Raw genomic sequence first — 25,033 nt, 5'->3', positions numbered from 1 at the left:
AGATGTTAAAGTTGCAAACCTGGAGTGACGTCATGGAAATGGCGCCGTGAGAAGCGTGTCCGACAGCTCTCCCCTAAATCACAACAAATTTATCAACTAGAAACAGAAAAATTTATCCTTGGAGCATTCCGGAGTTCCACACAAACTGAAAGCAAAAGGACTGTTATCACTTGAATCTGAGAGACGAGGGTGTGGAGGAAGCTACCGCAGCGACGCTCATTCAAGCCGCCAGGGAGTGCGCCCGCGGTGAGTCAGCCCATATACTTGGGAACCGCAAGCCGCCGCGAGCGGCCGACCGCGAGCCGCCGCGAGCCCGCGAGCTGCCGCGAACCCCCGCGAACCGCCACCGCGAGCTGCCGCGAGCCCCCGCGAACCGCCACCGCGAGCGGCCGCCACGAGCCTCCGCGCGCGCTCGGTCCGGTTGAGCACTGCTGACGTTCCCAGCGGCCCGCACACTGCGAGTGGGGGTCGCCGGCCACCGGTGCCCTGAGCGCCCCATTCGCGCGCGTGCCTTGGGCATTCCACGCGCCCAGGGCGCCCTACTGGCCCGCACACCCAGGGGGCTCCATTATCCTGCGCCTGGTGCGGTCCAGGGGCGAGCGGGAGAGGCTTGGGAGATTCTCTCCGTGGGCGGGGCACCTCACCCAGCCATTCAAGCTAACAATCAAGCGTTGGGGGAGGGGTGCGCGCAGGCAGCCTAAAATACCTTCGGAAACACAGCTGCGACCCAATCACTGAAATTAGCTTAACCCATAAAATCTGCGCACCCTCGGTTCTAATTGATAAGATCTCTCTCAGTTCAGCTATCCAAGACAAGAGGCGTGATATTTTTTAGTGCCTCTCGCTAAAGGGGCGGGGGCAACTTCTGATTGATAGAGCCTCCATATTCAGGGATAAACGCTAACAAGAAGGACTTGGCAGATAATAAGGTCTATACTACACTAGTCGTAAGCAGAGACTAGTGCCTCTTCTTCCCTGCAAAAACAGGCTACAAAGTGTGGAAAGCCTGGGTTGAGAGGTCCAACTAAATGCTAGGCGCTGAACAGTCACCTTGACAACAATTGACTCCCACCCCCCCCTGATTACACTGGAGGCCCTGACTCTCAGAGCCTTTCCCAAAGCCTTGCACTGAGTGGGGATAGAGTGGGGATTTCCCAGCTCTTTGAGCCTCTTACTCCCCAGGCAGAAGCAGTTGCAGCCTTATAGCTGGATCACCAGGCTGCTAATTCAGAAAGGGGGGACTAGGAGAGAGAATCCAGGAAAGCAAACTCTCTCATCGTTGGACCCTGCAAACGCCAACAAGCCTTTACTTCCAGCAAGACTAAAGCCAATTATATGACATTGCCATAGAATCCCATCAACTGCAAATCCCTAACTAAGAGTGACACAGGGGCAGAGCCTGGGGTACAGAGTCACCGACTAGGAAGAGGGAGAGAAAAGAAAAAGGAAGAAGTTAACCTCTCAAAATCAAGAAAAACCCACAGACTTTACAACTTGATCCACTAATTTTGTTGTTGTTGTTGTTGTTGTTGCTTGTTTCTTCTATCTTTTTGCCTTTATTTCCTCCACCTCGGTCCTTCTATTCTCTGCCCATCTTATGCTTCCCCTTTCTTGAACTACACTACCCATGAGTGTTGCATTTTATTTTTCTTCTTCATCCTCACCCTCCTTTAAGGTTATACTCCAAAACACTTAACTCTCACTCTCTCCTCTTTTGTTTTTTTTTTTTTTGTCTTGCTTTATTTTGTTTTTTTCTCCTCCTATTTTATTTCTTCCTTCGTTTTTCTCTTTTTCTTATTTTTTCCTTTCTATTCGTTTTTTCTTTTTCTCATTTTACTTTCCTCCCATATAATCCTCAATCACGAACAAATTAGTTAATTTGGGACTCAAGGCTTTTTTTTGGTTTTATATCTCTTTTTTGCTTTTGTTTTTATTTTTTTTTCTCTTGTTTGTTTATTTTTGTGGCATTTTGGGTCCTCCCAACCCAAGGTCTCCATTGTATTTAGTCTTCGCTCCACTTAATACAACAGATTTTTACTTATTATTTTTATTTTTTCTTCTTTATTATTCTTTTTTGGTCCTTTTTTCTGATTCCCTCTTATCCCTCTCATTATATCTCTTAGTTGACCATCACTTACAAGCAAATCATCTTATGCTTGTCTAAGATTTTCTTCCTTTTTTTTTTTTTTTTTTTTTGCATTTAGTAGGTCCCTACTCCCTTTTTTTGCCCCTTGAACTCTTCACCCCAAATCAGGCCCTCCATTATAGGCACGATATTTCCCTGAGGAGGGGAGAGGAGGGAAAGAGAAGAGAGAAAAAAGGGGGAAATAATAAATTATTACTGTTTTTTTTTGTGGGGTGTTTTACCCTTTTTTTTTTTCTTTTTACTCTTTATTAATTCTAATTAGTGCTATCAATAAGACCACCCTCAGATGCCGATAAGAAAGAGGAAATCGAATATTATGGATACAAAAGAAAGAGAGGTAACACAAATAGATGTGGAAAAATCTATGGAGAAAAGACTTAACATATTGGAAGCCTTGGAGCTAAATGACAGAGAATTTAAAATAGAAATCTTAAAAATACTCAGAGATATACAAGAAAACACAGAAAGGCAATATAGGGAGATCAGAAAACAACTCAATGAACACAAAGAATATATTACCAAGGAAATTGAAACTATAAAAACAAATCAAACAGAAATGAAAAACTCAATTCACGAGCTGAAAAACGAGGTAACAAGCTTAGCTAACAGAACAGCCCAGATTGAAGATAGGATTAGTGAAATAGAAGACAAACAACTTGAGGCACAACAGAGAGAAGAAGAAAGAGACTCAAAAATAATAAAAAATGAGAAAGCCCTACAGGAATTGTCTGACTCCATCAGAAAGAATAACATAAGAATAATAGGTATATCAGAGGGAGAAGAGAAAGAAAATGGAATGGAGAATATACTCAAACAAATAATAGACGAGAACTTCCCAAGCCTGTGGAAGGAACTAAAGCCTCAAATTCAAGAAGCAAACAGAACACCAAGTTTTCTTAACCCCAACAAACCCACTCCAAGGCACATCATAATAAAGATGACACAAACCAATGACAAAGAAAAAATTCTCAAGGCAGCCAGGGAAAAGAAGAGTACAACATATAAAGGAAGGCCTATTAGATTATCATCAGATTTCTCAGCAGAAACTCTACAAGCTAGAAGAGAGTGGACCCCAATATTTAAAGCCCTGAAACAGAGGAACTTTCAGCCAAGAATACTATACCCATCAAAGCTATCCTTCAAGTATGAAGGAGATATAAAAACATTCACAAATACAGAAAAGATGAGAGAATTTATCAACAAAAAGCCCCCACTCCAGGAAATACTAAGGGGGGTTTTCCAACCAGATTCAAAGAACAAAAGAAAACAACACCACAAGTAACAGCTCCACCAAGAACACAATAAAACCAAACTTAAACTGTGACAACAAAGGAAAAAAAGGGGGGAGAGGATGGAGATTAACAGTAGCAAAGGATGATGAAGTGCAGAAATACTTATAAGATAGGGTACTACAATGAATATGGTAGGTACCCTTTTCATTACTTAATGGTAACCACCCTTAAAAAAACCACCACAAAAACACTTGACTTAAAAAAGGTAGCAACAGAGGAAAGAAGTATGGAACACAAACAAACAAAAACAAATGATAGAAAAACAAAAGAGAAGAATCAAACTAGATACAAAACTAACAGAAAGCAATTTATAAAATGGCAGTAGGGAACCCACAAGTGTCAATAATTACACTAAATGTAAATGGATTAAACTTACCAATAAAAAGACACAGAGTAGCAGAATGGATTAAAAAAGAAAATCCAACTATATGCTGCCTACAAGAAACACATCTAAGCAACAAGGATAAAAACAAATTCAAAGTGAAAGGCTGGAAAACAATACTCCAAGCAAACAACACCCAAAAAAAAGCAGGCGTAGCAATACTCATATCTAATAATGCTGACTACAAGACAGAAAAAGTACTCAGAGACAAAAATGGTCATTTCATAATGATTAAGGGAAAGTTGAATCAAGAAGACATAACAATCCTTAATATATATGCACCAAACCAAGGAGCACCAAAATATATAAGACAGCTACTTATTGACCTTAAAACAAAAACTAACAAAAATACAATCATACTTGGAGACCTCAATACACCGCTGACGGCTCTAGATCGGTCATCCAAACAGAGAATCAATAAAGATATAGTGGCCTTAAACGAAATACTAGAACACCTGGATATGATAGATATCTACAGGACACTTCATCCCAAAGCGACAGAGTATACATTTTTCTCTAGTGTACATGGAACATTCTCAAGAATTGACCATATGTTGGGCCACAAAGACAATATCAGCAAATTTAGAAAAATTGAAATTGTACCAAGCATATTTTCTGATCATAAAGCCTTGAAACTAGAATTCAACTGCAAAAAAGAGGGGGAAAAACCCACAAAAATGTGGAAACTAAACAACAACTTCTAAAAAATGAATGGGTCAAAGAAGAAATAAGCGCAGAGATCAAAAGATATATACAGACAAATGAAAATGAAAATACGACATATCAGAATCTCTGGGATGCAGCAAAAGCAGTAATAAGAGGAAAGTTCATATCACTTCAGGCCTATATGAACAAACAAGACAGAGCCGAAGTAAACCACTTAACTTCACACCTTAAGGAACTAGAAAAAGAAGAACAAAGACAACCCAAAACCAGCCGAAGAAAGGAGATAATAAAAATCAGAGCAGAAATAAATGAAATAGAGAACAGAAAAACTATAGAAAAAATCAATAAAACAAGGAGCTGGTTCTTTGAAAAGATCAACAAAATTGACAAACCCTTGGCAAGACTCACCAAGGAAAAAAGACACAGGACTCAAATAAATAAAATCCAAAATGAAAGAGGAGAGATCACCACAGACATCATAGAAATACAAAGAATTATTGTAGAATACTGTGAAAAATTATATGCCACCAAATACAACAACCTAGAAGAAATGGATAAATTCCTAGAACAATACAACCTTCCTAGACTGAGTCATGAAGAAGCAGAAAGCCTAAACAGACCAATCAGCAGGGAGGAAATAGAAAAAACTATTAAAAATCTCCCCAAAAATAAAAGTCCAGGCCCAGACGGTTATACGAGTGAATTCTATCAAACATTCAAAGAAGACTTGGTTCCTATTCTACTCAAAGTCTTCCAAAAAATTGAAGAAGAAGCAATACTTCCAAACACATTTTATGAGGCCAACATAACCCTCATACCAAAACCTGGCAAGGATGGCACAAAGAAAGAAAACTACAGACCAATATCTCTAATGAATACAGATGCTAAAATACTAAACAAAATACTGGCAAACCGAATACAACAACATATTAAAAAAATAATACATCATGATCAAGTGGGATTCATCCCAGAATCTCAAGGATGGTTCAACATACGCAAAACGGTTAACGTAATACACCATATCAACAAAACAAAGAACAAAAACCACATGATCTTATCAATAGATGCAGAAAAGGCTTTTGATAAAATACAACACAACTTTATGTTTAAGACTCTCAACAAAATGGGTATAGAAGGAAAATATCTCAACATGATAAAGGCCATATATGATAAACCATCAGCCAACATCCTATTAAACGGCATAAAACTGAGGACTTTCTACCTTAAATCAGGAACAAGACAGGGTTGTCCACTCTCTCCACTCTTATTTAACGTGGTGCTAGAAGTTCTGGCCAGAGCAATCAGACAAGACAAAGAAATAAAAGGCATCCATATCGGAAAAGAAGAAGTAAAGCTATCACTTTTTGCTGATGATATGATCCTATACATTGAAAACCCGAAGGACTCCACAAAAAGATTATTAGAAACAATAAACCAATACAGTAAGGTCGCAGGATACAAAATTAACATACAAAAGTCCATAGCCTTTCTATATGCCAACAATGAAATATTAGAAAACGAACTCAAAAAAATAATCCCCTTCACGATTGCAACAAAAAAAATAAAATACCTAGGAATAAACATAACAAAGAACGTAAAGGACCTATACAATGAAAATTACAAAGCATTGTTAAGGGAAATCGAAAAAGATACAATGAGATGGAAAAATATTCCTTGTTCTTGGATAGGAAGAATAAATATAATCAAAATGGCCATATTACCCAAAGCAATATACAAATTTAATGCAATTCCCATCAAAATCCCTATGAGATTTTTTAAAGAAATGGAACAAAAAATCATCAGATTTATATGGAACTATAAAAAACCCCGAATAGCCAAAACAATCCTAAGGAAAAAGAATGAAGCTGGGGGCATTACAATACCTGACTTTAAACTATATTATAGGGCCACGATAATCAAAACAGCATGGTATTGGCAGAAAAATAGACACTCAGACCAATGGAACAGAATAGAAAGCCCAGAAATAAAACCACATATATATGGTCAAATAATCTTTGATAAAGGGGCCAACAACACACAATGGAGAAAAGAAAGCCTCTTCAACAAATGGTGTTGGGAAAACTGGAAAGCCACATGCAAAAGAATGAAACTCGACTACAGCCTGTCCCCGTGTACTAAAATTAATTCAAAATGGATCAAAGACCTAAATATAAGACCTGAAACAATAAAGTACATAGAAGAAGACATAGGTACTAAAATCATGGACCTAGGTTTTAAAGAACATTTTATGAACTTGACTCCAATGGCAAGAGAAGTGAAGGCAAAGATAAATGAATGGGACTACATCAGAATTAAAAGTTTTTGCTCAGCAAGAGAAACTGATATCAAAATAAACAGACAGCCAACTATATGGGAACTGATATTTTCAAACGACAGCTCAGATAAGGGCCTAATATCCAAAATTTACAAAGAACTCATAAAACTCAACAACAAACAAACAAGCAATCCAATAAAAAAATGGGAAGAGGACATGAACAGACACTTCTCCCAGGAAGAGATACAAATGGCCAACAGATATATGAAAAGATGCTCAGCTTCATTAGTTATTAGAGAAATGCAAATCAAAACTACAATGAGATACCACCTCACTCCTGTTAGATTAGCTATTATCAACAAGACGGGTAATAGCAAATGTTGGAGAGGCTGTGGAGAAAAAGGAACCCTCATTCACTGTTGGTGGGACTGTAAAGTAGTACAACCATTATGGAGGAAAGTATGGTGGTTCCTCAAAAAACTGCAAATAGAACTACCTTATGACCCAGCAATCCCTCTACTGGGTATATACCCCAAAACCTCAGAAACATTGATACGTGAAGACACATGTAGCCCCATGTTCATTGCAGCACTGTTCACAGTGGCCAAGACATGGAAACAACCAAAAAGCCCTTCAATAGAAGACTGGATAAAGAAGATGTGGCACATATACACTATGGAATACTACTCAGCCATAAGAAATGATGACATCAGATCATTTACAGCAAAATGGTGGGATCTTGATAACATTATAAGGAGTGAAATAAGCAAATCAGAAAAAAACAAGAACTACATGATTCCATACATTGGTGGAACATAAAAATGAGACTAAGAGACATGGACAAGAGTGTGGTGGTTACCAAGGGTGGGGGGGGGAGGGAGGACACGGGAGGGAGGGAGGGAGAGAGTTAGGGGGAGGGGGAGGGGCACAGAGAACTAGATAGAGGGTGACGGAGGACAATCTGACTTTGGGCGAGGGGTTTGCAACATAATTTGATGACAAAATAACCTAGACATGTTTTCTTTGAATATATGTACCCTGATTTATTAATGTCATCCCATTACCATTAATAAAAATTTATTAAAAAAAAAAAAAAAAAAGTTGCAAACCTATGACATAGCCTACAATCACTGAATAGAAGCATTCAGTACACTGGTGAGTTGATAAATACTGCCTATATCTTCTTGCTGATGGAAAATTATATCTTTGTGCATCAAATGATCACCAGACATTTCTGTAAGTTCATAGAGAAGGCAAACTCTAGAATGAGACTCTGAATTTAATTTCAGCTTTACCATTTTAACTGCATGATTTGAGAAAAAATTTTAAATCTGTTTAGCCTCATTTTTTAATTTTAAATTTGGAAAAATAATGAGAAAAATAGATATGAAGTTCTTAGTATAGTACTTGATAAAAAAGTAAATATATCTTAGTTAGAACTGGAAAAGGATAGAGGTAATGATTATTGGGTAGGTAACTTATATTGGTGAAATAAGTAAAGTAAAAATGTCCATAGTGATAAGTTTCAGGATAATCATTCATTTTCATTGAGTGACAGCTATTTTACTAGATATTAGTGTTCTGAAAAACAGTGCTTAGAAATGTAAATATAAGAATGTCCTTTACATCTAATTATAATACTTTTCCTAATAGTATAAAGGGTCTTCAAAAATATAAAATAAGGCCCTAGCTGGTGGCTCAGTGAATAGAGCATTGACCCAGTTTATGGATGTCCCAGTTTCAATTCCTGGTTAGGGCACACATGAGAAGAGATCATCAGCTTCTCTCCTCTCTCCCCCTTCTCTTTCTCTTTCCCTTCCCCTCCCTCAGCCAGTGGCTCAATTGGTTTGAGCACAGCCCCAGACACTGAGGATAGCTCAGTTGGTCTGAGCATGTCAGCCTCAGACACTAAAAGTAGCTTGGTATTCAAGCATTGGCCCTGGATAGGGTTACCAGGTGGATTCCAGTCAAGGCGCACATGAAAGTCTGCCTCACTATCTCCCCTCCTCTCACCTAAAAAAAATATATATATATATTTTAATATATATATATTAAATATATATATAAAATATATATTTATTATATATATATAAAATAAAATTCAAAGGAAGAGGAAGGGACTGCAAAAAGATCATTGGTATCTTTAGGAACCTCAGAAATAAGCTAAATAATCAAGTACAACTCACATCATGCCATAAGTTTTCTAACTTCAAAGTCCATGGAAGTCCCACTATATTAAATTAAACATTTCCTTAGGAGTTTACTACTGACTTTTTTCTGCTACTCAACATGGAGTTTTTCCTCAAGCATGAAACTTAGGAGTGTTATTAAGATTGTTAAAAAATAAAAAAAAGAAAAGACCCTGTTAAAGGTTCATAATGATAATATATTTCTATGAGTGAACTGTATAGAGTACTTATACTGATATTATAATATGCATATATAATATCTTATTAAAAGTGAATTGATAAAAAGTCTATTAACATTAAAAAATGACAGATAACCCGGGTTCGATTCCCGGCCAGGGCACACAGGAGAAGCGCCCATTTGCTTCTCCACCTCTCCCCCTCTCCTTCCTCTCTGTCTCTCTCTTCCCCTCCCGCAGCCAAGGCTCCATTGGAGCAAAGATGGCCCGGGCGCTGGGGATGGCTCTTTGGCCTCTGCCCCAGGCGCTAGAGTGGCTCTGGTCGCGACAGAGCGACGCCCCCGAAGGGCAGAGCATCGCCTTCTGGTGGGCAGAGCGTAGCCCCTGGTGGGCGTGCCGGGTGGATCCCGATCAGGCGCATGCGGGAGTCTGTCTGTCTCTCCCCGTTTCCAGCTTCAGAAAAATACAAAAAAAAAAAAAAAAAAATGACAGATAACCAATCTAAGTAAAAGGAGGAGACTGTAATTGTGAAGGTAAGCTTGATCTAACTTTTAAAGTATGAGGTTTGCCTGACCAGGTGATGGTACAGTGGATAGAGCGTGGGACTGGGACACAGACGACCCAGGTTCGAAACCCTGAGGTTGCCGGCTTGAGTGCAGGCTCACCAGCTTGAGCACGGGGTTGCTGGCTTGAGTGTGGGATTATAGACATGACCCTGTGGTCACTGGCTTGAGCCCAAAACTCACTGGCTTAAAGCTGAAGGTTGCTGGCTTGAGCTCAAATTCCTTGGTTTGAGCAAAAGGTCACTCACTCTGCTGTAGCCCCCAGGTCATGGCAGTTATAAAAAAGCAGTCAATGAACAATTAAGGTGCTGTGACAAAAAACTGATGCTTCTCATGTCTTTCTCTTCCTATGTGTCTGTCCCTATCTGTCCCTCCCTCTGTCTCTCTTTCACAAAAAATTAAAAAGAAAATTTTAAAAAAGTACGAATTTTGCTTACAGATAAAATCAAGTGTTCAGGGTCATAGACTTAGGTGGCAAGAATGATAAGCTTGTTCCAATTAGGTTTTAGGATAGTGACTTCAGCAACTTCAATCAGAAGTTTTTTCAGTGATGTTTAAAGCAAAGTATTTCATAACTGGAAAAGTATCTTCAAAATGCTCTGAGAACTTCCTTTAATTTTAATATTAATTTTATTTTTTAAGGTTCAAAATTGTAAGCACCCATTTAATTAACAATAAAAAATAGTTCAATGAAATCACAGTACAAGCATTAAATCAAACATGTCTTTACAGCTGATGCTAAAGGTTTAGAAGAGTATTTAATGGCTTAGAACAGCACATATGCAGTTCAATGAAGAGAGCAGATTACAACAGAGCACAACAGTATTCATTTTCATCCAAAAAAATACCTGAGAGACAGATAAATGTACACATACAGAAACAGGTATTCAAGGTAACTGACTCAAAGACAGATTTGCTTTACCTCTATTTATTACAATGAGCATATTTGACTTTTATATCAGGAAAAGCTTTTTCAGAGATACCTTAGCATATCTCTGGCTAAAAAGGAGATAAACACTAATGGAAGGAAACTTGGGGGTGGTGAACACACAAAACAATACACAGATAATGTGTTCTAGAATTGTACGTCTGAAACCTATATAATTTTATTAACAAACATCACCCCAATAAATTCAGTTAAAAATTACAAGTAGGAGATAAAGAGAAATGAGGAGGAAACCCCATGGATTAACTATTTTAAAACACTTGCCAACCAATCTCTGTATGTGTTTTATCTGAATATTAATTTAATTTAGAAATTTTCACCCTGACTGGAAATAGGACAGTCTTAGGGAACCATTTTTTTAAAAATATTAGGAGTGATAGTAGTGTTTTGGCTTTTATAAAAAGAATCCTATATTTTAAATTATTTATGGATAAAGTAATATAATTAAGATTGACTTCAAAAAGATGCCGGGGGGAAGGTGGGTGCTCACCGTGGAGTAAGACCAGCCGGCCATGGGCAAGGGTACGTGGAGGTGGGGCTTCCGTCTCTTTTAACATTTGCTGGAAATTTTCCATAATATATATTAAGAATTTCCTTTTAATTGTAATAAAAACTCCAACTGTAATCATAAGATTGCTCTTGTCTATCTAGTTACTCTAATATAGTCTAAAAAGTAGACCAAGACCTACCTGTTTTCCCTAGAAAATATCAAGGATCACATAGGACAGTTTATTTTTGCCCATGAGAGCAGCTGTCTTCCTTTAACTAACTCATTCACACCTGGCTTGCCCTTTCCAGCGTGTGGTTGGATCTCCCGGGTCCCAGAATGTCAGCTTCCCTCTTGCCTCCTCACTTCCAGAAAATGGAGCCGTTTTACCTTGGCCTGTTGACTTTGGCTCTTTGCCTAGCCCTGCCCCAGATATTTTCCACTTGACTAGCAAGATGTTGTTGTCACTGCCCTTCCAGCATGACGATGATGAACAAAAGCTAGGAAGGTTTCTCTCACTGAAATAAGATGAAAACTATATATTTAGCCAAGGTAAAAGTTAGACAACATATACATTTGATAAATACCTTTAAATCTTGCTCTGAGTGTTATTTCATGTTAATATAAAAATGTCAGAAAGTTGGATATGGAAAACTATCTACATATAGTGAAGCGGTCTTGATTATTAGAAAAGGGAAGTCCTTGGGGTTTCATTGTTTTCACCAGCCCTGCCAACTGCAGCTTGCAGAAAGAACTAACCATTGTGCAGCACAGGAATGGGGAACTCAAAGAAATGCTTACAGGGGCCGGGCCAGAAGAGTCCATGTGTGAGGAGAGCTGATGTAACAAGTCACAGGGTGTGGTGAGGATGACTGATGACTGGGAAGTCCAGGCTCCATGGTAAAGGGGCAGCTCCAGCTCACTACTGAAATGCAATAATGTGGACGGCGCTTTGCCAGATCTTCCCATTTCCCAGAAGAAGCCAGAGTTTGGAATTTTATGCAAAATATTTTGAGTTTTTAAAACTAGCTAAAATCTTTTTCAAACACTGAGTTTGCCAAACAAAGCATCTTTGGAGAGCTTGGTTCGGTTTAGTACCCCGGCTCCAGCAGGTATGTCTCCCACATTCCTGGGTTCTGGACACCGCATGCCCCCCTGTGGAGGAGAAGCACATTAAAATATTTGCAGATTAGGGCACATTGCAAAGAGATATGAGGTGGTAAATTCTGAAAGAAAATAGATAAGAAAAGTATGCCAATATTTTTTGCACAATATATGTTTTCACAGATGCCTACGAGAGAGGCCTTGCCTGCCTAGGACCCGAGTGACAGGGTACAGTGAATGGGATGGGGCTACCACATATGGACACAGTAATAGGAACAAAATAGGTGCAAAGTCAATAGGGATTTGCTGTTTTTCTGAGACTGTCCCAACTTTTAAAATAACACGGGGCCAGAGGTATGTGTGTGGGTGTGTACATTTTGTGGGAACGACAGAGGGAAGGGATGATAGATTGTGAATAGTATAATTTTCAAAACTTGCTGTTGAGTCATTTCATGGTAAGCAATAAAGTGAGCATTTCTGAGTCTTGCGCATGGCGAGGACATAAAACTTAGGATATACTCCCAAATGTGAGATAAGTATTTTGATTAGAACCTGCCTTTCTATTATTTTGGCTTTGATTTTATGTGGTTAATGCTCTCAGCGGTTCTATTTTCAATACAAAATTTTACTCTTGGGCTTTGTATAAAACATATTAACAGTTTTACATTTTCTTTAATATTTACAAGTGTTAACTTTTAAGTATCATGACTCTATTTCATGTCACAGGGTGTGGTGAGGATGACTGGTGATTCTATTTCAAATCTGTCTTCCTTCCATGCCACTCCACACTATATGAGATATATATATGGATGTGGAAAACTACATATGTGTGTGTGTATGTATATATATATATATATATATATATATATATATCTCCTTTTCACAAAAAGAATATATTATGTCTGGAAACATTTACCCAAATGTTTCTATGTTTCTTTTAAACAAAGCACACAGATCTAATAAGAGGAGTCATATTTCCCACTCCTTTGCAAATGTATGGGAAAGTATAAATAATGACTTATAACCAATGAAAGGGGGATTTATATTTATTCTGACCTTTTGTGACTATTTGCTTCACCTTTTAATCTTAATTTACAGTGAAGCAGAAGAAAAAAACTGATGATATTTTTACAACCATGGAAATCTGTCACAAAATTTAGAAAGAAAATTAATAAATTAATTCTATTAATTAATTTATAAATTAATTAATATATAATCCGGTGGCACTCTTAATTTTAATTGTACATCCTTTTTAATACTGGTAACCAAGAATTTTTTCAAGAGACAGATCACTAAAGCCCCATCCTCTCTTTTGTCAGGCCATAAAATTCATCTAAAAGGTTGGCTGTAAACCTGTGGGTTCACTGTAGATAAATACAAATTTAGCTCATGGATCTGACTGTACATTAAATCCAGTTTGATAGTGGAAAGATTAATATAACAATGTAAGGTACTGCTAAAGGATTCCGGAAGGTCCTTGATTCTGCATGTTTGTTTCCAATTAGAAGTTCAGTTCACAGTACTGTTTGTCAGGCTCTGATTTGGGTATTGGAAATAGATAGTTGAATAAGACAAGGTGTTGTTACTAAGTCAAAATTTTATTTTTTTAATTTTTTTTATTTATTTTTTTATTCATTTTAGAAAGGAGAGCGAGAGAGAGAGAAGGGGGGAGGAGCAGGAAGCATCAACTCCCATATGTGCCTTGACCAGGCAAGCCCAGGGTTTCGAACTGGCGACCTCAGCATTTCCAGGTCGATGCTTTATCCACTGCGCCACCACAGGTCAGGCTTAAGTCAAAATTTTAAAGGGGATTGGCATATAATAGAAATGATTGATATGGGGAAAGTATAAAACAGAAGACAACTTGGCCTAAATTTGTTTTCTCAGTCTTGGCCGAGCCATAGGTATGGAACAATATTTCTCTGCTGAACAAAATCAACAGAACAATCGCACAATCGCATGATGAATAGCGAAAGGCCCCTGCAAGGGGGATGAACCTGGCAGTGAAGCAGGCTGCCGGGGACTGGAAGCAACCTGCCTCTTGCAAAGGGGTGTCTCTCCAGCTAATGGTTTGCATGTAAAGCTTCAGACCCAGCAATGCCAGCTGTCTTTGTATTTTAAGAGAACCAGAATATCTCATCTTTATGTGAAATTTCCTGTTTTTTAAATTGTATGGGTCAAACAGAACAAAGCTGCAGGTCATGGTCTGTAGGAGACCAATGAACAGCTACAGTATACCCATTTAAGGCTCTCCAGTTGCTTAGACCTAAATTTCATGGGTAAAATATGGACCAGGGCCAGAGGCATTGCCTGTGAGCTGATTCAAAATGCAGACTCTTAGGCTGTCCCTGGACCCACTGAAACTGAACCTGCTTCAATGAACCCCCAAGTGACTTGTAGGCTCACAAGTATTTGACAATCTCTGGTCTAGGAAAACATCAGAATAAACTAACTTTTCTGTCAAGGCCATGACTTTGAATCCTTGGCCCTTTCTTTCTGCTTGTGCTTTCCCTGTGCTCACTGTTGACTACCATTGATGCTTGATCTGTCATAGAGAACAGCTCATAGAACTCCTGTGGGAGTAACCCTTCGGAAACCATTCCAGGGTGTTCTGGTTCGTGCCTAGTGCATACTGTCACATCACACCACTCCTTTTACTTGGTACGAGGTTTGAGCATTTACTGGCATTCTCCATGTGATCATGGGGCTCTAACCTCATTCCCTACTGCCCTTTCTTGCCATTTTCCTTCATCTCCATTCTCACTGTTCTTTTACTCAGGCACAGAGTGGTCTTTTACGAGGGAGGCCTTGGTTGCCCTTCTGTTGACTTCCATTTCGAGTTCCGTTGTCACAGCAACTTGAATTGCAAACCTATAGGCTGTCCTGGGTTTAGGACTCATCTGGCTCCTGTGGCTTTTTCTTCTGTATTTTTTCCCCTCCATGAGCTGTACTTTTGTTTTGTCCTTTCCTTCTTTTACATTGTTAGATTTTGTGTGTGTGTGTGTGGGGGGGTATATATAATACATCTGTGTTCATTGGTTCTCCTTCTCCTCCCCACATCTCAGTCCTTCTCTCTCTTTCTCTTGTCTCTAAAAAATCATTAAATAAAATCTTTTTTTTTTTTTTTTTAAGCCAGTGATGTAGTTCAAAGGCCTGAGCACTAGATGGCTGATAGTGCAGATTCCAGTCTGAGTCTATAAGCCTGGGAATCAGGAGTGCCAAGGTTAGGAGAAGACCAGTGTCCCAGGTTGGTTGGGCATAGAGCGGATTCGACCTTTCTCACCCTTTCACTCTGTTCAAGCCCTCCAATGATTGGATTATGTCCGCCATTATGGAGGGCCATGAATTCAACATTCTCTTCCAAAATACCTTCACAGACACACTCAGAAACAATGTTTTGTTAGATATCTGCGCATCTTGTGGCCTTGTCAAGTTGACACATAAAATTAACCATTACTAGCTGCTTTTTGGATAATCAAAGAATGATAATAGAATGGGTTCACAGTTGGAAATATGCATCTGGAATTCAAGAGAGAGGGTGAAGCTATAGCTAATATTTTTAAAATAATATTGTATGGGTAGTATGTAAAGCTATGGCATGATGAAATCTTCAAGGGAGAGAGTGTATGCTGAGAAGGGAAGAGGTTTACTACCAATACTGGAGGAATGTCAATGTTTGAAGTCAGGGGGATGGAGAAAAAGCATCAGTGGAAACTAAGTATGAGCAGCAGGGAGGCAGGAGGAAGACCTAGAGTCTGTGTTACCCTGGAAGCCAAATGAAAAGGGGTTCAAGGAGGAGGGAATGATCAGCTACATCAAATGCTGCTGACAGGTCAAGTGAATGGGAACTAAGAATTGGGCTGTGAATTTAATACTTGGAACTCATTTTTGATCTTGACAAAGATGGTGTATAGGGAGGGATGGCAGATGGGGTTGTAAACTGTATTGAAAAGAGTTTTCAGATTGTGAGGAGGCAGGATGACCTGTTCAGAACTTCCAGAGGAGTCAGATTTGAACTGCTTATTGCTGCAAGTTAAATGTGAATTTGGAGCAGGGGAGGGTATAAAGTCTAAAAGTTTAATATTATCTTGCCCTGGCCAGATAGCTCAGTTGATTATAACATCATCCTGAAGCACAGAGGTTGCTGGTTCGATCCCTGGTCAGGGCACGTATAAGAAGAGATCTATTCTCTCTCTCTCTCTCTCTCTCTCTCTCTCTCTCTCTCTCTCTTCCTCTCCCTTTACTCTCTCAGTAAAATCAATAAATAAAAACCAAAACTTTAATAGTATCTAAATCATAAAGTAAGGCCTATTTTATGTGTTCAAAATTTATAAGTTTGTATAACTATTTCATAATAAGCTATACACGCACTAATTATAGAGAATCATAATTCAGTCAACTTCCATTTGTTCTGATGTTCCCTCTGCTAGGTACTAATTGCCCTTCTTTGCTTTGGCTACTCTCTTGAAACCTTCACCCTCTTTTTATTCCTTTCACCTGCAAATCTGGATAAATAGACTTCTCTGTGGAAGGGATTATTTTGTTCTCATCATATTTTTTTGGTGCAGGTCAGACCTGGTGCCTGCATCGCTGCTGCTTTATGGAAGGAGGACTTGATTGCTTTGTTTGATCGCTTGATTTGTTTGATTGTTTTCAGTATGCTATCCTAAACTCTGCTCTCACAGCCTGGTCACCCTTTCAGCAAGAGAAGGCACAAATTCTTCTCTTGTTCTTATGTTTCCTCTGCCATGTACTAACTGCCCTTACTGAGCACGAAGAAAATTTAACACAGGAAATGTTAGCCATCAAAAGGTCCACCTGAGTCTAATGTGGAATCCAAGGATTCCTTGGAGAGGGATCCCTCTAACTCCCCAGACCTGGGCTAGCCTTGCCAGAGATCCCATATTCTGAATCCACAATAAAACTGTCTTCAGGTTGCACTGGCTGCTGCCCTTTTCTCCCAGTCTCCCCTAAGCTACTCCGGCTCTTTAGAAAGGAAGCATTTCTTCTCCAGTTTCTGTTTGATGTTCCTGGGTTTGCATGAAAGTGCAACTCTGAAGTTCTGCAGTAATGTCTTTCCGATGTGCCCTCCGGATTTAGCAAGTCTTCCACCACATGCATGTGTATATAGCGCTTGGGAAGAAGAGATGGGGCTGTTTGAAGTAAGTGATTTCATCATAGTTGCCTTTACCTTTATTCCAGTCTCTGAAACAAGTGATTTATAATCTTTTTTTTCTTTTTATCATTATATTTTAGTTGTTAATGTCTTGTTTTAAAAAATTATCTCCTGGCCTGACCTGTGGTGGCGCAGTGGATAAAGCATTGACCTGGAAATGCTGAGGTCGCTGGTTCGAAACCCTGGGCTTGCCTGGTCAAGGCACATATGGGAGTTGATGCTTCCAGCTCCTCCCCCATTCTCTGTCTCTCTCTCTCTCCTCTCTAAAAATGAATAAATAAAATAAAAAAAAATTATCTCCTGAAACTTTGGCCACATATTGTATTGATGGTGGGAATTCACTGAATTTACTTTCTTAAGCATCTCTAAGTAGTACATAATGTACCTAAAATTGGCCTCTAGACTTCCTGTGCTTGCTCTATGAATGGGTGAGTGAGTCCCACTAACTAATCGTTTGGCTGATTTGCCATTTTATTGAATGAACCTCTTGTTGTTTTTATGTTGTGTCCCTATGAAACTGGGCCTATGTAAAATGCAATCAATATGTTCGTAGGAGATAGGTGGTCACAAAAACCAAGCCCACAGGGACTAGAAAGGCACAGCAGTACTTATCCATTTTACTTCAGAACTACGGCCAAGTTCTCTTAATTCTAGGCTACCTGATTTTGGTTTAGAACCAAAAGTTGTTTTTATACTTCTGTCTCCTCTAATTTTTTCTTCTACACCTCATCTGCACAAGAGTTGGTGTTTATTTTCTTGCGGTTCATGTCATATAGTTGCATTAATTTGAGTATCTTATTTTTAAAAATACTAAAAGTACTTAAATTACTACATAGTTAATGTACAGATCAAGGAACAGCTCACTAAATGTCTTTGAATACATCTGAAATTATTTCATTAACCCCACCCTCTTTGGCATAACAAGATGTTGTCTGTGCCTTCAGAAACTTGGTGCTTTTTAAATATCAACTTGAATCTCAAAAATCACTTCAAGATGAATAGATGTATTATAATCTATAGAAATTATTTTGGGGAAAAACCCTCAAAATATATCATCTATTTATATTTGTTACTGATAATATACAATTGGGAAAAACATGCTATTTTTTCCCCATGCATTTCTTTACATAACTCAGTGAATCATTTTTTAAAAAGGATTCCCTTTAGATTTGAGATCATTAACTCATATACTATACTTGTGTGTGTGTGTGGGGGGGGAACTCCATATAATTTTAAAAGTAGAGAGACCTTCAAAATGCATATGTCAAATTATAGGATGGTGAAAACCTAGACAACCTGAGTGGTCTGCCAAAGTTGTGAGAGTTTTCTTCAATAATTGCTTGTAATTTTTTTTTTTTTTTTTTTACTTTAAAAGATATTCGGTTCTTATTTTCAGTTTACACTTCAGTTATATGTTTATATCCATTGGATTTTATCTCCACATTTAATGCATTGCTCATTCTTAGAAGTTTTTTAATTAACCGTAATGCAACACAGAATCTAGAAATAATGGTTATCTTTTATAACAATAATTTTTTTATTGTTTAATAAAAACTGTATTAGCCATGGATGACCAGATCCATAAAATTATTAGCACAAATATTACCATAATAATTTTCTTTTTTGTGTTGCTCACAATAGGAACTTTCTGAGCGAACTAGAACATTTTGGATTGCTGTTAAATATGGAGTAGATGTGTCATAAGTGCCTGCTAGCTCCCGCCGCTTCTCTGATCGCTGCTCCTACAATCTACTGAGCAGGCCGCATGCCCTGAGACCTTGCTTCCTCTAGCCACTACTGATTAGATAGAAGGTAGATTTCTGATCCCAGCTGTTTCTTCTCCCTGGAAGTTGTGGACCATGAATATAAGTAGTTTGCTGAAGCTACTGAATGCATTAGTGCAGAAATATCCAACTTGGATTTGCCATCGACCTGCAGAGCAGAGAAAGCCAATTTACTGCTGCAAGGGAAGAAAGAAGAGAGAAAAACAGGCATGAAGGACGTTAGAGACAGACAAGAAGGGAAGGGGAGGGAAGGGGAGGAAAAAGGAGGGGAGAGAGAGGGAAGGCTAGGGGAGGAAACACAAACTTTTATTCCCAAGGGCTTTCCTATTAATTTTAATTACTTGCCTGTGGGTTCCTCCGTCCCAGCAGACTACCCTGAGGACTGACAAACCTCTGAATCTTCATAATAAACTCCCTTTTTCATGTAAATCTTTTTTGTATGAGTTCACATTTATTGCAACCCACATAAAAAGATGGCTTTTCTTTTTTATTTGAATGACACATTGAGGCTGTAGTCAATACTGCCAGGAAGGAGAGATTACTGGGGAGAAGGAACAGGGTTTAAGGGACTAAAACAACAACCGTCAGGCAGTGAGTTCAAGTGTGACTCAGAGCCAGACCGCCTGGGTGGGGCCCCAATCCTGCCACACACCAGCTACAAATGGAGACCAGTTTCTTGACTTCTCTTTCTGAGTAAAATGAAATAAAAATAGTACCTACCCCAGGATTGTTGGGAAGACTTAATGATTTAGTTCCTATAAGGGTTTAGAATGAATGCTTTTCACATAGGGACTCTACACCTGGTGGCTATGAAATTATTATAACACTATTATTATCTGGGAGAAAAATAGCTAGTCCTACATAACTTTAAAGTGAATACGTATTTCACAGAGGTTGCCAATTTCTCTCATGGCTTAGCAGTCGCAGTCACCTCCTCCTTCCCTTCACCACCATCCTGACCCCTCTGCATGGCTCTAGCCACCTTCGGGCAGGCTTGCAAACTCCGTTATCTCTACCAGCTAAGAAGGTATCTTGATTGTCAGTCATTCACCCAAAACTGTAAAATCTGAATTCAAATCAGAAGCTCTCTGTCCAGCTTTCTGGACCTTTTGCAATCTGGTTGTCAGTCCATTTCTTCTCTGTCCCATTGGGGGCATTCTCCTTCCTGTGTAGGCACATGACTTTCATCTCTGACTTTTGTGAACTGATTTTGAGTTTCTCTTGGGACAGGCTTATGAGAGATACTAGTTAAGCCACCAGCCAAGTTTCTCACTTCATGTTCTAGTGTGATGGAGAAAGCATGGGCACTTCTGGGTTTTGGCATTTGTATAACCAACTGTGAAAGGGATCCTAGGAGCAGGCTGTCTAATTTGGGGGAGGGAGGTAGAGAAGGTGGGCTAAGTAGACACGAAAACCCTTCTCTCAGAAGATATGACTTAAAGAATGAATTGAAACTGGTCAGCTGAACCCAAGTGGAAAAGGCCATTCATGCTAGAAGGAACAGCCTATCCAAAGGCCTGGAGTCAGGAGAGGTGGGAGTTCATTGAGGTATTCTATTTTTATTCCTAGTCCGAGTCTTTGAGAATTGTATTCATCTCTGTGGAAGCATTTCCTCCTGTCTTTCTATAGGCTGAGCCTCAGTTGGAGTAGTTTCTATTAGCCCCCACATAAAAGCTGTTGGTAGCCCACTCCTGTCTCAAGAGCTAACTCAATCCCATCTCAGCTGTGTAACTTTTCTCACACACTGCAGACCTCCTGGTTCTTCCACTAGGATAACGAGGAACACAAGTCACTAGTTATAGCTAGCATACACTTTTATATGGTATTCAATTATGTTGATCTGCTTTCTACATATGAACCTTCATGGCAATAATATATAATAGGTACTATTATTATAACTGATTTTCTGTATTTTTTCTGAAGCTGGAAATGGGGAGAGACAGTCAGATAGACTCCCGCATGTGCCTGACCGGGATCCACCCGGCACGCCCACCAGGGGGCGACGCTCTGCCCACCAGGGGGCGATGCTCTGCCCCTCCGGGGCATCGCTCTGTTGTGACCAGAGCCACTCTAGCGCCTGGGGCAGAGGCCAAGGAGCCATCCCCAGCGCCCGGGCCATCTTTGCTCCAATGGAGCCTCGCTGCGGGAGGGGAAGAGAGAGACAGAGAGGAAGGAGAGGGGGAGGGGTGGAGAAGCAGATGGGCGCTTCTCCTGTGTGCCCTGGCCGGGAATCGAACCTGGAACTTCTGCATGCCAGGCCGACGCTCTACCACTGAGCCAACTGGCCAGGGCTTATAACTGATTTTCAGTGAAGAAAGCTAAGACTCCAGCCTGGTCTCCTAAGACTGTACACACCAGCCTTGGCTGGGTAGCTAAGCTGGTTAGAGCATCATCCCAATACTCTAAGGTTATGTGTTTGATCCCTGGTCAGGGCACATATAAGAATCAACCTACAAATGCCTAAATAAGAAAAACAATAATTCAATATTTCTTTCTCTAAAATTAATAAGTAAAAATATAAAAAATTAGTGTAAACACCTAATAGATAGCTAATATATGCATTATATTGAACACATGCATGATGCTGGACATGTAAGTTGAGTAAATATAACTGAGTGTAATATCTCTTATCTGAATATTTTATGAGTGTCCATATTTGCAAGTAGGTATGAATGTATATGAACTTTTCTTTCTCTGCATGAGTGCTGAATAATGTTAGTGGCTTATATATTGCCTCATAATTTTCTTCCATAATGTTCTGGAAAGCCAGAAATAAACCAACCCCATGTAGAAACTAAGATATTGTGGTTAACATTGGTTTTTAGCATATTTTCTTGCATTTTATTTTTATTTTCAAGCATAATGAGGTCTTGTAAATAAGTAGCAATCACAAATTACATGTTTATTTTTTTTTATTTTTTTTTATTTTTGTATTTTTCTGAAGCTGGAAACGGGGAGAGACAGTCAGACAGACTCCCGCATGCGCCCGACAGGGATCCACCCGGCACGCTCACCAGGGGTGATGCTCTGCCCACCAGGGGGTGGTGCTTTGCCACTCTAGCGCCTGGGGCAGAGGCCAAGGAGCCATCCCCAGCGCCCGGGCCATCTTTGCTCCAATGGAGCCTTGGCTGTGGGAGGGGAAGAGAGAGACAGAGAGGAAGGTGGGGGGTGGGGGTGGAGAAGCAAATGGGCGCTTCTCCTTATGTGCTCTGGCCGGGAATCGAACCCGGGTCCCCCGCACGCCAGGCCGACGCTCTACCGCTGAGCCAACCGGCCAGGGCACATGTTTATTTTTTTTAGCAGGATGTTACAAAACAACTTATATTCAGAGTTGCTTATTTTTGTATAAACTACTAATTACATATTGGAGAATATACATAAATACTAAAATTACTATTGTAAATGTAATATAAAGCCAACAACATATGCCTCTGGAAAGAATTGGAGCTGACATATTGTTTATGACTTCCTATGGGCTAAATATATTGTGCTTCATCGGAAAGCTTGGGAGTTATTTATTTATTTAGAAATACAAAATGGTTTCCAAATTGGCAAAATGTGTATAAAGGTGTCTGTTAGAAGAAAAAGAAACAATGATACCAATGTTTTTTAAGATGGGTAAATGCACTTTAAAATTAATATACCCTTCGCCCTGGCCGGTTGGCTCAGCGGTAGAGCGTCGGCCTAGCGTGCGGAGGACCCGGGTTCGATTCCCGGCCAGGGCACACAGGAGAAGCGCCCATTTGCTTCTCCACCCCTCCGCCGCACTTTCCTCTCTGTCTCTCTCTTCCCCTCCCGCAGCCAAGGCTCCATTGGAGCAAAGATGGCCCGGGCGCTGGGGATGGCTCTGTGGCCTCTGCCTCAGGCGCTAGAGTGGCTCTGGTCGCAACATGGCGACGCCCAGGATGGGCAGAGCATCGCCCCCTGGTGGGCAGAGCGTCGCCCCTGGTGGGCGTGCCGGGTGGATCCCAGTCGGGCGCATGCGGGAGTCTGTCTGACTGTCTCTCCCCGTTTCCAGCTTCAGAAAAATGAAAAATGAAAAAAAAAAAAAATTAATATACCCTTGTTCCTGTTTAGCTTTCAGTGTCTAAAGTATCTTTTGGTGATCATATAAATTTTATTTTACAATGTTTGGCTTCTTCACTATTTTTTCTGAAAATAATATCATTAAAATGCATGCTTTCCTTTGATAACTGCTGTAGATATGGTTAAAAGACATTGACTAATGGATGGACTTTTTCCCACTGCTTTTACTAATCACAATATTTCAGAGAAATGTTCAACATAGTATTCTGAGATTTTTCTCCTTTGCATAATTTATAGATCAAATTGCTTCTTCTGTATAATAATGATGCTTCATCCTTGCCTATAAAAATAGATTGAATAGTTTAAAGAATTTGAAAGTAAAAACAAACCATAAATTCTCTAGTTCAGTGAAAAAAACATAGATGTGGAAATAGGCAGACTGGTTTCAAGTCATGACCCTTCCATTTATTTTTTGACCCTCCTCAAGCTCCTTAATTTCTCGCAGCCAGAGTTGCTTTATTTGTAAAATAGGGATAATAATATTTGCCTTACAGTTTCGTTGTGATGATTAAATTATATACTAGATATAAAGCCCCTGATATAGGTCCTAGCATTGTAGCCAGTGATCAAAATGTGGCTACTGTTATTAAATTTACATTTGTAGTTATAGAACTTTAAAAATAATTTGATCATTAAAAATGACAAATTTTTAAACAGGAGGTAAAAATCAGTAAATGAATCTGACCAGATGTAGTTGATAATTTTTTTGGGGGGGACATTGTTATCCCTTGGTCTTGCTAAAACATCAGTTCAATTTTGAGAGTCCTCTTTCTGCCCAGGTAATGACTCCATTCTGGCCTGGTCAAAGGTAATTACAGTGAATTCCCATAAGAGGAAGCAGCACAGACACCCGGAAGTCAGTCAACATGAAATACTGCTGTAGGAGATTGTGGTGTTACATGCTGGTGCTTGGGGGCCTGGAAGAAACGCAGACCACTTCTTAGCTCTCTTTTAAGTGGAACTAGTTCTTTATTGGAACATTAGCAGATACAGCCCACTCTTGCCTTTTAAAACTAGCTTCTAACATGAAGTTTAGGTACCTTTTGAATGTATCACCCATTGTAGGATATGACTCAGTGGAAATAGAGAATTTATTTTACAGCTCTCTTGTACAAATAACTTTTCATGAATTCTTTATATATTGTAGAATAACCTCTTTAATCTTTATGACTATCACAAATTCTATTGAAATGACTGGACTAGCATTAGAGTCTACAGTTACATTGTGCATTTTGAAATGTATCACAGTTTACTATAAACACTCAAAATGAATGTATAAAAATGAGTTTATTTTACATTTCCCCCAGTGGGATAGATATCTTTAGGGACTAAAATATATAAAAATATTTAAGTAATCATTTAAATGTCTTGCTGTTGTCATTCTTGAGAGATCTTTACAATGTTCCTACTGTTTTTATTTTAAACTTTTTTGAAAATAGCACTATTTTACTGTTAAGGCATTCTTAAACTGTGCCTCATAGGGAGTTCAGTTGGAGAGGTAATTTGGGGTATTATGTTTAACAGATTGCCAAAACCTCTTGCCTGCCTGTGTCTAAGTTTATGTTTGCCCTGGATTTCATCAATTTGCTGGTGGCTGGCCACAAGAAGCATTCAATCCTCATATCTGGGAAACTGCCGTAACGACTCCCACTGCACCTGACATTCGTAGTATAGAAAGCCCTGGCAGCCTAGACCAGAGACCTCTGTGGGAGTACTGTGATGAAAGCATTCAGGCTATGCCTTGTCCTCAAGGGTCAGCAG

This window comes from Saccopteryx bilineata, chromosome 2 (assembly GCF_036850765.1).
Source record: "Saccopteryx bilineata isolate mSacBil1 chromosome 2, mSacBil1_pri_phased_curated, whole genome shotgun sequence".
In the NCBI taxonomy this organism is placed as follows: Eukaryota; Metazoa; Chordata; class Mammalia; order Chiroptera; family Emballonuridae; genus Saccopteryx; species Saccopteryx bilineata.
This window is presented reverse-complemented; position numbering follows the sequence as displayed.